Source organism: Coturnix japonica, chromosome Z (genome assembly GCF_001577835.2).
Source record: "Coturnix japonica isolate 7356 chromosome Z, Coturnix japonica 2.1, whole genome shotgun sequence".
Lineage (NCBI taxonomy): Eukaryota > Metazoa > Chordata > Aves > Galliformes > Phasianidae > Coturnix > Coturnix japonica.
The window spans coordinates 5,578,839-5,592,672 of record NC_029547.1 but is presented as its reverse complement, the minus strand read 5'-3'; the positions used below and the strand labels follow the sequence as shown (position 1 = coordinate 5,592,672).

Genomic DNA, 13,834 nt, shown 5'->3' with positions numbered 1-13,834 from the left:
ATTGAAAAGATACAAAGTGCAATAGTGGCAGTTTTACCTTTGTTGAGAAAATTAAGGTTTTTTTTTGGTTTTTTTTTTTAATCTTTTTTTTTTTTTTTTTCTGGTTTAGGATTCTAGCAGTTAAAACTGTTAACGGATGTTGGTAATACATAAGTGTTTTAAGTGGTCTGTACATGGGTAGTACTACACCAAGCTGCTTTTAGATCCAAGATAATCGTGAAGTTCATTGAGGTGCATCAGGTATGGTCTTTCAAATTCAACTTATAAAGCAAGGAGATCTCTTTCTATGATAAAAATAACAAAGGATCTGAGATCTGAAGTCCCATGGGTAAAAGGGAAAAGCAGAGAGGCTTGGAAGAGTCTTCTACTATAAACCCAGAGTTGTGTTCAAAGTCCTTGTAGATAGAAGCTGGTAAAAATCACACTGGACCCTGAGCAAAATCAAACTCACAGCTTTTTTTTGGGGGGGCGGGCGCTAGAGAACTTGCAGAAGATACAGACAGTGTTCTGTGAAGGAAAAAAATACTGCAAATATCCTCACGGCCTGCAGGAAAATTGAGTTTACAGCTTTTTTAAAAATTATTTTTGTGTGTGTGTGTGCAAGGTTTCCACTACAAGGTACCTGGCTTCTGTCAATATGTTCTTACTCTGTCAGGCAGAGCCATAAGACACCACCTAAACCAGAAGGATGTGAATTTCTTGCAAGTCTACTCCCTCTTGATTGACAGAACTGAGGCATTTTCTGCAGAAACATGAACTCATCTGAGCAGAAAATAATCTCTGTGGTTTCTAGAGAAGAGTGTGCATGGCATAAACTAAAATAAATAGCTCCTAAAAGGGGCACTGATGTCAAAACCGTAGTCTTATTACAACAACCCTCCCAAAGTCTGCAGTCCAGTTTCTCCTGAGATAGCTCTGGGCAACATCCTAGAAGCTTCTCCTTTGCCAGAGGACAGACGACTCTGTCTGCTCACAGCTTCTCGCCAAGCTCACCCTTTTCAAAGGTACCAGCACTTCTTTCTGCTCTGTTCCTGCTCAGTGCTCTGTGCTGAAGCAGGAAATATTATTGCACTGGTGACATTTCCATGTGCAGGTTGACATTTCCTTTTGGAAGAAGCTAGTCACTTTACCGCACCTTTTATTTATTGTTACTTTGGCTTGTGGGCTGCAATGGAGGTTGCTTTAACATAGTTGTAATTAAGGATCTATGATGATAAGGTCCTTTAAGCAGGGATCTGCTATTTTTATTCAACTGTAAGAATTACATACACCCACAGGGACTGTGTAAACCATAAATATAGACAAGGTTGTTATCCAGAGCCCAGCAACAGTGGTGTAAATTGACACAAAAGCACTATATTTAAGAGAGTCCTACTGGCATAAATTATATTACTAAGCATTCTACATCTACATATTTTGAAAGGTGGCACTGGTAACGTACCGCCATTTTTTTATTTTACTTTTTTTTAAGATGAATACTTTAAGGTCATATTTCAAGTCAGCTTGGTAAAGAACTTAGCCTTGGAAAAGTCTAAGGAAGTATATTGTATTTTGGATGAATAAAATCAGCAGTGGATTGAAAAAAAAAAAAAAAAAAAGAGCAAGAATATCCATTATTTCATTTTTATTTATTTATTTATTTATTTATTTTTAACCTGAAGGTTTAAATGGGAAACCACAGAGATGGAAAGCAGAAAGAAGTGCCAGTGTGAAACTGTTTTCATTATTTTTATTTATTTTCATACACATATGCATACAGAAAATGAGAAGTAGTGCAAGCTGAAGATTGAAGAAAATATTCAAATTAAAAAGTGAAACTTTTTCTTTCATTTCAAGACACAGCAGGAAGGAGAGGTTTATTCTTTTGAGGGAATTACAGAAAATGATATTTTGGAAATAGAAACCCATAATGCTTCAATCTCAAATATGTCAGAATGTGATATCATAATAAAATTGACACTAAAGGTTTATTTTTAGTCAGATTATATTTTTTTTTCATAAAAATAAAATAAAAGCAAACGTGTAAAAAGCTTTTAAACTGGTGTTAGAAATTTCTTGTAAATTCAGATTAGCAATCATTCAGGAAAAAGAGATTGATGCTTCCTATAAAGGAAAATAGCGAGGAGCACTGAATTAAGAGGGTTTATAGAGTTTTTGTGGATTTCTTATCAGACCTCTTACTTGACGTTGATTAATGAATTTATTTTAAAACAAGTAGCAATACACTGAATATTGAAATCACTTAGATACTTTCAAAACTATAAAAAGCAATGTTTATGAGACATTTTTGATGTCTGCAGTTCAGTTGCCTATTTGAAGTAAGACAGCTTCCAGCACTATTTTAAGCCAGAAATGGCTTAATCTACCTGATCTTGAAAGTATCCATAGATGGGGATTCCTCCCGTCTACTGTGTGATATGTTCCGAAGCTGCAAAATCCCAAAGAGAAGACATTTTCCTAGCCTGAAATACCCAAGTTATACTTCACAGTAGATGTTCTGCTTGTTCTGACTGCTGCCATCATACAAAATTCAGCTTTGTAAAATAATATTTCTGATTGTCTTAACTCATTTATTTTATTGACAAAATTTATCACCCTTTCTCTATTTATTTATTTATTTATTTTTTGTTCGTTTGTTTATTTATTTTACTGTGCTCTTCAGTCTAAGCTTCAGTCCTTTCAAAATATATTCCTGGTGCTTCACGTGGCACAAAATCTTTTCACAAGAACAAAGCTTGTAGTAAATTCCCATTGGAGTCCTGATCCAAACTCTCCTACATCATAGATTTTTTTTTTTTTTTCTTCTAATATTTGCTGGCCTTTGAAAAACGTCTAACAATTACAAATCCTACTCTTAGTATAAGCTGTTCAGTGCCACCATTGCATTTTACAAGTTTAATGCACAGGTGGTGCACAGGACCAAACTGGAGACTCCAGACATAATTATATTCCCATCATAATCTGATGTTTATCTTTTTTTGTTTGTTTGTTTGTTTGTTTAAATATTTTTGATATCACCTGTTTCAAATGGCTTACCACGGACACCAGGAAAAAAAAAATGGTGAAAGGTATTATTTCTCATAAAATGCTATTGTGCAAACAGGATTCTTCTCATAAATTAAAAGGGGGAAAAAAAGAGGAAGAGGTCAGATTCATTTAGAGCTTGCTTGTCCACAAATCTAAAGTGCAATAAATACTATCTTTCATTGGAATGGTAACCATAAACAATTAACATTCCTAAAAAAAACTAATTAAACAGCTGGACTAAATCACAAATACAATGAATTTATAAGTAACGTTTGAGCAGGAGCATGTTTATTCTTTAAATACAGACAATGAAACACGTGTAAGTTTGAATTAGCTATTTGCTAATTTCTTCTTCCTTCTATTCTCTTTGTTAAAAAACAGATATCAGATCTCCTCAGAAATTCAGTATAAGGATCTACTCTGAAAACACCAAATCTGGCCACTGAGATGCGCTTTAAAAAGCAAAAGAAAAAAATAAATCCACAAACTAAAAAAAATGTGTTTTGAAGCTAATCAAACCTGACCACTTTCCATTACATTAATCAAAACAATCCTATTGGTTCTCTGTCCTGGTCTGGGACAGGACTAGGGGTAATGGGATGAAACTACAGCATAGGAAGTTCCGCACGAATGTGCGGAAGAACTTCTTTATAGTGAGGGTGACGGAGCAGGCTGCCCAGGAAGGTGGTGGAGTCTCCTTCTCTGGAGATATTCAAAACCTGCCTGGATGCCTACCTGTGCGACATGGTGTAAGGAGCCTGCTTTGGCAGGGAGGTTGGACACAATGATCTCTAGAGGTCCCTTCCAAACCCTACAATTCTGTGATTCCTTTTCTTGTTTCACTTGTTTGCTTTTTTTTTTTTTTTCCATTTATCTCTACCTTTCATTAAAGAAAAAAAGAAACCTAGTTCTCAGTTGCTTGCTTAACTGTACAAAAAATTCTATATACACATACACCCATTATGTATACATATACAAGTATGTACATACATGATATTTGTGCTTAAAGTTCAAAGAGTGTTGTCTGTGAATCTTGAAAGCAAATTCTTAACTCCATGCTAGTATTGTTTCTCTTTAGGGTCACAGAATATCTCAGTCACCTGAAAATGTATTTCTATAGGGTGCTTCAAAGAAAAAGATATGGGAAAGTACAAAAACAAGGCTATTGGGTCTAAGGCCAATAAGGGGCCAGGATTCATTAGCTCCAAGTCATCACTGCACCAGCGGTGTTCACTCAGCTCTGGGTCACCATGTTGGAGAAAGCCTCTGGCCCCAGTCACATCAACCACACACAGACCTGTGCTGAGCTGTGCCTTTTCTTTGAAAAATAAAACTTCGACCTAAAGACATCTGAAAAAAAAAGTCTTTTCTGATGTTGGAGATATGAAGTGATGGAGAATACAGTGTTTCCCTCAGTAGTTTGTGCTGCTGGTTAATCATCTCCTCCGTTGTGCCTAATTTCTAATTTGAATTTGTCTGGCTTCAGCTCCCAGCCATTAGTTCTTGATGTGCCTTTCCCCGCTAGATTAAAGAGCCCATTAATACCCAGCGTTTTTCCCCTGTGAAGGTACTGATACGCCGTACTGCAGTCACCTCTCAGTCTTCATTTTAATAGGCTAAACAGATTGCGCTCTTTAAGTCTCTCTTTGTGAAGCATTTTCTCTGGACCTGAAATCATTTCCATGGCTCTTTTCTGCACCCAGCTCATTTTTTTTAATAAACTCCTTATTTTTATTCATGCAGATGCCACAATTATATTCTAGTATCAGTCCTATGAGCATTGAATGCTGAAATAAAATGTCTGCTTCACTTCTTCCCAGTTCTTCCCTATTTATTCAACCTGGGATTGCATGAGCTCTTCTAAGCATGCCGCTCTTAAAGGGAACCTTATGCTTATTTCCATAATGCCACCTGAATTCTATTCAAAGTCTTCAATTTCCAGTATCCCGTGGTTCATTCTGCATCTAAGGAGCATGGTTCTTTTATTATATCCCATACATATAACTGCATTTAGAGAGCCAAACAGCAAAACAAAATATCATGGGGCTTGGTAAACCTTGGACCAGTTTACCAAGCAATCTAGATTCTTTTCTATGTCTTCTTGAATAACATCTTTATCTCTTTCTCAGCTAATGGAAGGATAAATATTTTGTCATCTGCAAGTTTTATCAATAATGATTTTATATTCCCTTCCAGCTCCCTGTTTAAAATGTTGATGAGTGTTAAGCCTTTCTTCAAACCTCTCATATTCACTGGTGATTCTCTGTTGATAACATTTCTTTTTCAAAGCTGTCAGTTAACCAACTCTCAAGCTAGTAGTGAGAATTGTGTGTGCTTTATTGGTACTGGGAAGAGAACATATTTAATCAAAATGGTGTGCTGAAGTAAGGAATACTATAATGTATAGCATAGTAGCAGAATTACTTTCACCAAGCAACTTGTAAGCAACTCCAGAAATGAAACTAGGTTTGCTTTAAGGGACATATTTTTCATAAGGTACTTTTTTGTTGGTTTTGATTATATTCTTAATTTATAATAATAATAATAATAATAATAATAATAAAATAATAATAATAATAATAATAATAATAATGTATTGTCAAATTTTGTTGTCTTAATCACAATTAACATGTAACTTATATAATTTATTTTCATTTTCTTTTCTTTTTTTTGTTTTTCTCCTTGTTTCCTTTTCTTTTAGTAATATAGCAGTAGTGTTATCCTTCTAGAAATTTGGTATTTTATCCAGAGCAGGGCCACTAAGATCATCAGAGGGCTGGAGCACCTCTCCTATGAGGAGAGGCTGAGGGAACTGGGCTTGTTTGTCTTGAAGAAAAGTATCTGGGAGAACTCACTGTAGGCTTCCAGTACTTGAAAGGAGTGTATAAACAGGAGGGTTAACAGTTGTTTACAAGGGTGGATAGTGATAGAACAAGGGGGAATAGTTTTAAACTGAGGCAGGGGAGGTTAAGGTTAGATATTAGGAGGATTTTCACTCAGAGGGTGGTGACACACTGGAACAGGCTGCCCAAGGAGGCTATGGATGTTCCATCCCTGGAGGCATTCAAGGCCAGGCTGGATGTAGTTCTGGGCAGCCTGGTCTAGTGGTGGTAACCCTGCACATAGCAGGGGAGTTAAAACTAATTGATCATTGTTGTTGTTTTCCACTCAGGACATTCTGTGACTCTATGATTCGATGAAATATCTAAATGGTTTCAAGGGGCCACTAACAACATAAGCAGTGGTGGACGCAATCTGGATCACAGGAAGTTCGGAAAGAACACAAGAAAAAACCTTTGTTTCTTGGAGGCATACAGAGCACTGCAGCAAGCTGGTCAAAGAAGTCATGAAATCTTATTTTCTGGAGACAGTCAAAACCCATCTGGATTCTGTCACGTGCAGCCTACTCTATGGAACCTGCTTAGCAGGGCATTGACTTAGGACATCTCCAAATGTCCTTTCCAACTCCTAGAGTACTGTGATTCTGTGATCTTCCTTCACATAAATATCGTAATATATAAATGAGTAGGAGTTCTGACTGTAATAATTAAAAGCATGTTCTAAAATAAAATACAATTTAAATATTTGAATAATCAATAGTTACCGGTTCTTTTTTTTATTTAAATTTTTGACAAATCTTTCACCTTATATCTGACAAGCTTTTCTTACTTAAAACAATAAAAACAAAATATTAAGTGGACTAACATATTGTAATGGGACACAGCAAGTTTGTAATACTGGAAATATGCATCTACAAAGCTCTTTGGAAATCAGTAAATGAACAGTTTTTGGCATTTATCAGAAAATAGCCTCTGTCTTTCCAATTTCTTTTGGTAAATAAGAAATATCTCTAGATCTCTAGATGTTTCTCATTCCTCAATATTCTTGCTTCTGCAGGAGATCTGATATAATAAATAAAAATACATTGGCATTAGTTGCAGTCCAAAAGAAGAAACAGTTCAGTGTGGTATCGTGAATGTTGAATGAACATTGTATGGATAAAAATACTGAAGATATAGCCATTTGCACAATAATTTGACTCCTTGTACTTTTATTATCACAGTATATTTCCCTACTTTTGCAGAGCAGGAAACTAATGCCCATCTTGGGATGAGATATTTAAATTTTTGGGGGTATCTTTGTTTTACTGTGGTGTTTTCTTATATTGCACTCTTTGTTCCAACAAAGCAATCCTCTTTTAGACAGCAGTGAGAGAATATAAAATAAAAAACTGATGAGAAGCCCTATTCCTAATGCTCAAACATGCTCAGACTAATTGTCTGAGTAGACATTAACTACAGTTATTTTGAAATGCTTACAGGGCACTTATTTCTCTATGTGCATATATGTGCACACTTGTATGTATTTGCATGTGTTTGTATACATATACACAAAAATATGTACACAAACATAACTACAGAATGAGTGTACATCAATCTGAACTCTCTCCTTGACTTTCTTTTTCTGCCTACCTGCATAAACTGTTAAGAATTCTTACTTTTCTTTGTTAAAATGACTCAGATAAATGTATTATTTAAATGTGTATTCAGATATGAGTAGTTTCACATCTGTTTACTATAAATAGTTGTGTTTTTCAATTAGTAAAGTTCTTAGTGAAGGTTATAAAACCTAGCTGTCTTCCAACCTGTCCTGATCCGTATGAAGATCTGTCTGAGGGACTGTAAGGACATGGTTCATGTTGATAAAGGAACAAGTGAAAGGATTTAAAATGAGCAGATATCTGTCATTATACTTCCCGGATTTGCTTGTAATGCTTTTTGTCTTTACATTCTCAAGCTTATTCTGTCTTGAACTTTTGTGGAAAACCTATGCTAAGTGGGATCTTGCAGCACAGATCATGTGATAAATTGGATGCCTCTCAGGAACATAAATCTGTGCTGGTGCATCTTGATGTAGAATTGGTGCTGATGTTAACATGTCATTTTCCCAAATGCTTCAGAGTCCTTTGGGCTTGCCCTGAAGGTAAGGATTTATCTTCTAATCTCAGAACTGTTTTCCTCTGTCTGGATTAGCCATGAGCAGGCAAGTCATTAACATTTATGAACTGGGGATTAATGACACTCCAGAGCATATTATGGTGGTCTGTTTATCCCCTGCCCAAACCCTTAACCTGTGTCTGAAATAGGAAACAAATTGGTATCATAAGCTCCTACTCACCTGGAAGCTTCTCAGAATAACAGATTTCTGAGGTTGGAAGTTTAGAAGCCCAAACTAACCCTGTTCAAAGCAGGGTCACCCATGGAAAAGTTCTGAATCCTATCCAGAGTGGTTTTGATTATGGATCAAAAATTTCTCAGGATAATAAGTTGCAGTGTTAAACCACCTGCACCATCAAAATTTACCCCTTTTCCTTCCTATTCCCTTCCCTCTGCTTTCCATCTGCTTTCCCTTACCTCTATTTTCTCTCTCCTTTCTCTTCCCTCTTATTCTCTCTCTTTTTCCTCTCCTTTGCCTTCCCTTCACTTTCCACTTCTCCTCCCCTTCCCTTATCTGGAGTACTGCATCTAGATATGCAGTCCTCAGAACCAGAGAGATGTGGACCTGTAGAAGTGCATCCAGAAGAGAAGCAATTTGAGTGATAATTTGAGTGATGAAATGCCTCCATATGAGGACAGGCTGAAAGAGCTACTCAGTCTGGAAAAATGAAAGCTCTGGGGAGACTTGAGAGTGTGCTGTCAGTATCTAAAGGGGGCTATAAGAAGGAGGGAAACAGATTCTATTTTGATAGAGCAATGGTTCCAAACTAAAAGAGGGGAGATTTAGAGGAGATATAAAATTTTTTACTATTATTTATTTATTTATTTATTTATTTACAGTCAGGGTAGAGATGCATTGGTAGAGGCTGCCCACAGAGGTGCTGATGCCCCATGCTCGGAGACAGCCAAGGTCAGGCTGAGCAGGGTTTAAGCAATCTTATCTATCTGTAGATGCTTCTATTCATTGCAGGGGTTTGGATCAGATGACCTTTAAAGGTCCCTTTCAACTCAAAAAATTTAAAGATTCCATGGTTCAAAGAAAATTTTCCACTCACATTTTGACCAATCTAATTTAAAAAGCATATGGAAAACAAACAAACAAACAAACAAACAAATAAAACATGTCTAGAAATGAGCTTTTTGTTTCATAGGAATTTATGGGAATTCTTTCAATAGTTTTCATTCCTTCTAACTGAGGAATAATGATAGAACAAGTACAAAATTTACTGGAGAATGAGCGTCAGAAATAATACAAAAGTAATGATTTTGATTCGAAACAATTCACTGCAATATTTGTATTAAATTTAATACATCATATGTTGTTTTAAAATGATACAAAAAAGCTGAATTAAATAGAAATATCTTAAGATTCTTTTCCATTACAAGATCACCAGAATAATTTTCTCAGATTTCTTGACAATGAAATTTTATTAGATTTGATAGATTATCCACAAGCATGCTGTTTTGGCAAGCTTTTTTTAATTTTTTAAATTTTTTCAATTTTTAATTTTTTTTTTATTTTTAATGAAAGAAGATCTGTAGAGACATCCTGGTAACTAAATTTAAATATCTCTAAATCATACTAAAAGTAAAGTAGTAATATCACTGCATGGGTTCTCTTTAGGGATAGAACACTTAAATACATTTCATCTAAAAATATTTTTGTATATTTAACATATAAACATATAAAATAACATATAAACTTAAACATATAAAATATATATGTTAAAGATTATTGTACAAAAATATTTTTGTACATAAAAATACTTTTTTAATACTTTTTAAAAATATTTTTGTTATATATATAGTATATAGTATATATATATAGTATTTCCAAAGGATAGCATAGCAGAACTATACTCATTTCCCTAAGAATTGTTCTTACTTCCTTATTCATAAACTAACATAAATGAACCTTGAATTTGATGCAAAATCCAGATTCAGTCATTGTCATGTCACACAGCTAAAGGTACATCTCCATCTCTTTTATAAAAGATTAAATAAAATTATATTCATTTTTTGTACATAAATTCTACAGGTTAGCCATACAAAGGAAGATGCTGTGTCATGCTGAGGAATCAAAGAAATACTTACAAGTTAAAAGCAAGCAAACAAACAAACAAACAAACAAACAGAAAGAAAAAGACAGAAAAAGCAGCCTACATTCTGCATTAATAATAAAACCTAAGGACAATTAGCATTTGGAGAGTAGATTCTTGTCACATCAAGCACCACTTCAGAAGTGATATGATATCGACAAGTTCTATTACAATGGCGAACACAGTGGGACAAAGGGAAATATTTCACTTTAGAAGGTGAAATCCTTTATTTAAAGGCCAGCTACAAAAGAGACAATGATCTTTGCTCTTGGACACCTACTAGCCATTAGTGGGAAAGTTCGTCTGAAAACATACACATACACTTACAACTTGGGCTCTAATGAGGGCTTTGCTGTTTGATGACGACACATCTGGCATGCTTTTAGAACTCTGCAGTCCCAATTATAAAACCATCCAGCAGGAAAACCCATTACAGATCTGAGCCAGTTCTCCAAAATGAGGTTGAAGGAAAAAAAGAAAAAAAAAAAAAAAAAAGGAGGCAATGGAAAGGGGCTAAAGGTAAAGGAAAAAAAAAAAAATGTAAAGCCTTGATTTGGAAAAGGAAAAAAAAAAAAAAAAAAAAAAAAAAAAAAAAAAAAAAAAAAAGGAAAAAGTAAAACGCATTTAAAAGAAAAGTTGTTCCAAAAGCTCCTATAATGTGACAGAGCTAATTTGTGCCTTCAAAGATCTAAAGATCCTGTTAGCTGCAGGTGGCAAAGAGGTTACTTTTGGCATGGACTGTGGACATCAGATAACATAACACTGAAAACTTCTTTCTCTCATGGAAAAGTTAATGAGATCAACACTTTTAGGATCCCCTGAAAGAGTTCCTTCAATCTCACCCCATCCACATCTCATTCTCTCAGCCAAACAAAAGGTTTCTAGTTGAGTTTAATTGGCGCACCAATGCTTTGATAGCTGGGGTTTTTTTCCTTGCCCTTAAGGTTACTCAGTGTAGAAGAATTAGGCCAACTTGCTGAGATATGAAGACTAACGTTCATCAGGTTCTTCTTATTTTGTGTGTGTAAATGTGCGTACATGTGCATTTTGCATTTTGGTTTCTATGGAGAATCTAAGACTGATAATAAACTCTAAAATCTGTCACATTTCTCAGTATGGATTTCCAGGACTACTAGTGCAGTCCAAAGAATATCCAAGAGAGCTCTAAGCAAATAAGATGTAGTATTGGTAGTGGCACACCTATATAATTATATGGTATGACCTAATGTAATGTAAGAGAAGTGCTTCACTATGTTACAGGATTTAGCTATCACCTCTACGATATACTGAGCATGCAGATTATGGAGTCAAAACTGGGAAATGATGAGATTTCATTGTACAGAGGTACACCTAGATGCTCTTTTTTTGCAGTACATGCATCAAATAACCACCCCTGAACAACAATAACAAATCTGTACAGAGAAAATATTAATCAAATTTATTCCATATTTCAAAGACCACACTGGTTTCTGTAACAGAATGAAATCATATATATATAACAGAGGGAGCCTTAAATAATTGGAGTGTTGTGGCTTTTAACACACTAGTCACCGGGATGCTTATTTTCCTTCTTCTACTTTGTAGATTAAACTCAAAGCATATCTGACACCACACTGGAGCTAGAGTTTTCTTCCCAGATTATGAATGATGTATATACACTGACCAAAAAGGTCTGAACTCAGGCCACATACAGAAAGAGTGAGTTGCAGGGTGTTCGGTCCCAGTTGCATCCTTTGGGTTCAGTCAGTGTGTCTGAGGACTTGTTTTGAGAGCACAAAGCATTCTTGGCTGTTGCCCATCCCAGGAACCTCAGATCTTAGCCTGCATATAATGCCTGTATATAGTCACCATGTGGAAATGGTAAGTCTGGTCTGGAACATAGTAGCCTTTCTCAGCAGAGGAACACATGTATCACAGGAATGGAAGCAAGTTCTCAGCTATACCTTCATCCTGCTGTTAAGATAGTCTTTCTTGCTTAAATAATCATTACAGGTGAAATTCTCAGCTGACTAGACGACTGTACCTCCTTCCACAAACTGTTTTTCCTACCCTTCCTCGTTCTGTGCTTCTACATAGAGGATTATCTTTTCCCACTATACGCGTCTATTGTCATTTACCCAAGCCATTCACCCTTTATAAAGGGTGCTAAAGGAAATCACCCCTCGGTGTGGCAGGCCTGGGAATTTAAACTCTCCTCTTTTTCACCTCTTAAGATAATGTGAAAACATTTTCCTTCAGAAAACATGTTTATGCAGCATCAGCATCAAAAAGCCATTTTCTTGTTTTCCCTAATGACTTTATCAGACACACAGCAACACAATGAAAGATGTTGTTGTTATTCCTTTTTCTTTCCTTGATCTTTATATTTTCATGGAAACATCATTAGTGAGGATAATAGTGGTGCCAGAATATATTCAACACATGGGCCTGACACTCTCATTTTAATGTATTGCCAAGATGATTTTCTTTCTTTCTTTCGTTGTTTTCTTTTTTTTCTTTTCTTTTCTTTCTTTTTTTTTTCTTTTTTTCCCCTTTTAAGTTTCCTGGCATTCATCAAAAGCTCTTTCCAAAGCAGAAACCCTGGGCTGCCCTTCTGCCATCTTTTAGAGGGAGAATGCAGGAAAATTCTTTAGCAGTGAGCCTTCTCCTTTGCCTTTCCATTCAATGAGATAGATATTTGCATAGAGTGTTAGCATCTGAAATATCAAAGACTTGAATTCAATTTCTTTCTCCTTCTCCAAGCTGGTATGTAAATACCTATCTCCCTGGAGAAGGAGGCAATGCAGACTATGCCAGCTATGCTACCAGTATGATGAAATATACTTCCCTCCCAGTGCTGGCAGAAAGTCCTCCTATAATTAACAATGATATAAACAGTAAGACAAACAAATAAAAAAGAAACAGATACCCACTATTATTCTTTCTAGCTATCTGTTCTTGTTAACTTAGTCCTTTTATCAGCAAAAGTTTTTGAAATCAGGCTTGTGATTACAGAATGGAAATCTATGTCTCTGTGATTCTAAAGTAACTAAAGCCATAGACAGAAACCCTTCACTGAGAGACACAACTGCCTTTCCTATCATACTTACCAGCTGCTGTGAAGAGTATGGTTTCAGTCTCACTGAACAGTTCTGTTTCAAAAAAATTATGTACCAGTTTTTGGCCCTCTGCATCTCCACCTCTCAGCGAGATGTTAGCAGTAAATGCCTGCTGTAAAATCAGTATCTGAGGAAGTCAGTCAGCTGTGAAGCCCAGAAAGCATGTCCTCATGAGTTTAGAGATCCTTTAGATAGTGGAAACAGAGAGTAAAACAGGAAACAAGATTACTCTCTAAGCAGACCCAGGAAAAAATAATTCTCTTTCCTACCAATGAAACAATGCTTTTGTATAATGCTTTTAGGGTGTATAATCAGAGGATAAATTGCCATCATTTGGAAGGTGTGCATTGTAAAGTTTTCATAAAAGAGCCCAAATAAATAAATTACTCTTCAAGACTTGCTAGTTTGTGCTCTTCGTTGAAATGTAGCTCATCAGAGTGACTTTCTTCCATTCCCAGCTATCTTGCAGGCCAGCAGCAGATTCAAATTATGCCATGAACACCTTTATCTTCCTCCCAGCATCAGCCTCCCTCCTGCATTTCTGAGGGCATCCTCCTTGGCTCAGCCATGCATCTTGGTTACACACTGGTGACCATGTTTGTAGAATGCTAAT

General features: G+C 35.8%; 1 long non-coding RNA gene across 1 annotated transcript in view; it reads left to right on the top strand.

The window, feature by feature from the left end:
• The window catches only part of LOC107305733, a 97,724-nt gene extending 90,004 nt beyond the window's left edge, over positions 1-7,720 (top strand). Inside the window, exon 4 of the long non-coding RNA XR_001551880.2 lies at positions 6,200-7,720. This is a non-coding gene — a long non-coding RNA (uncharacterized LOC107305733). The remainder of the gene's footprint in view (positions 1-6,199) is intronic.
• Positions 7,721-13,834: the final 6,114 nt, after the last annotated feature.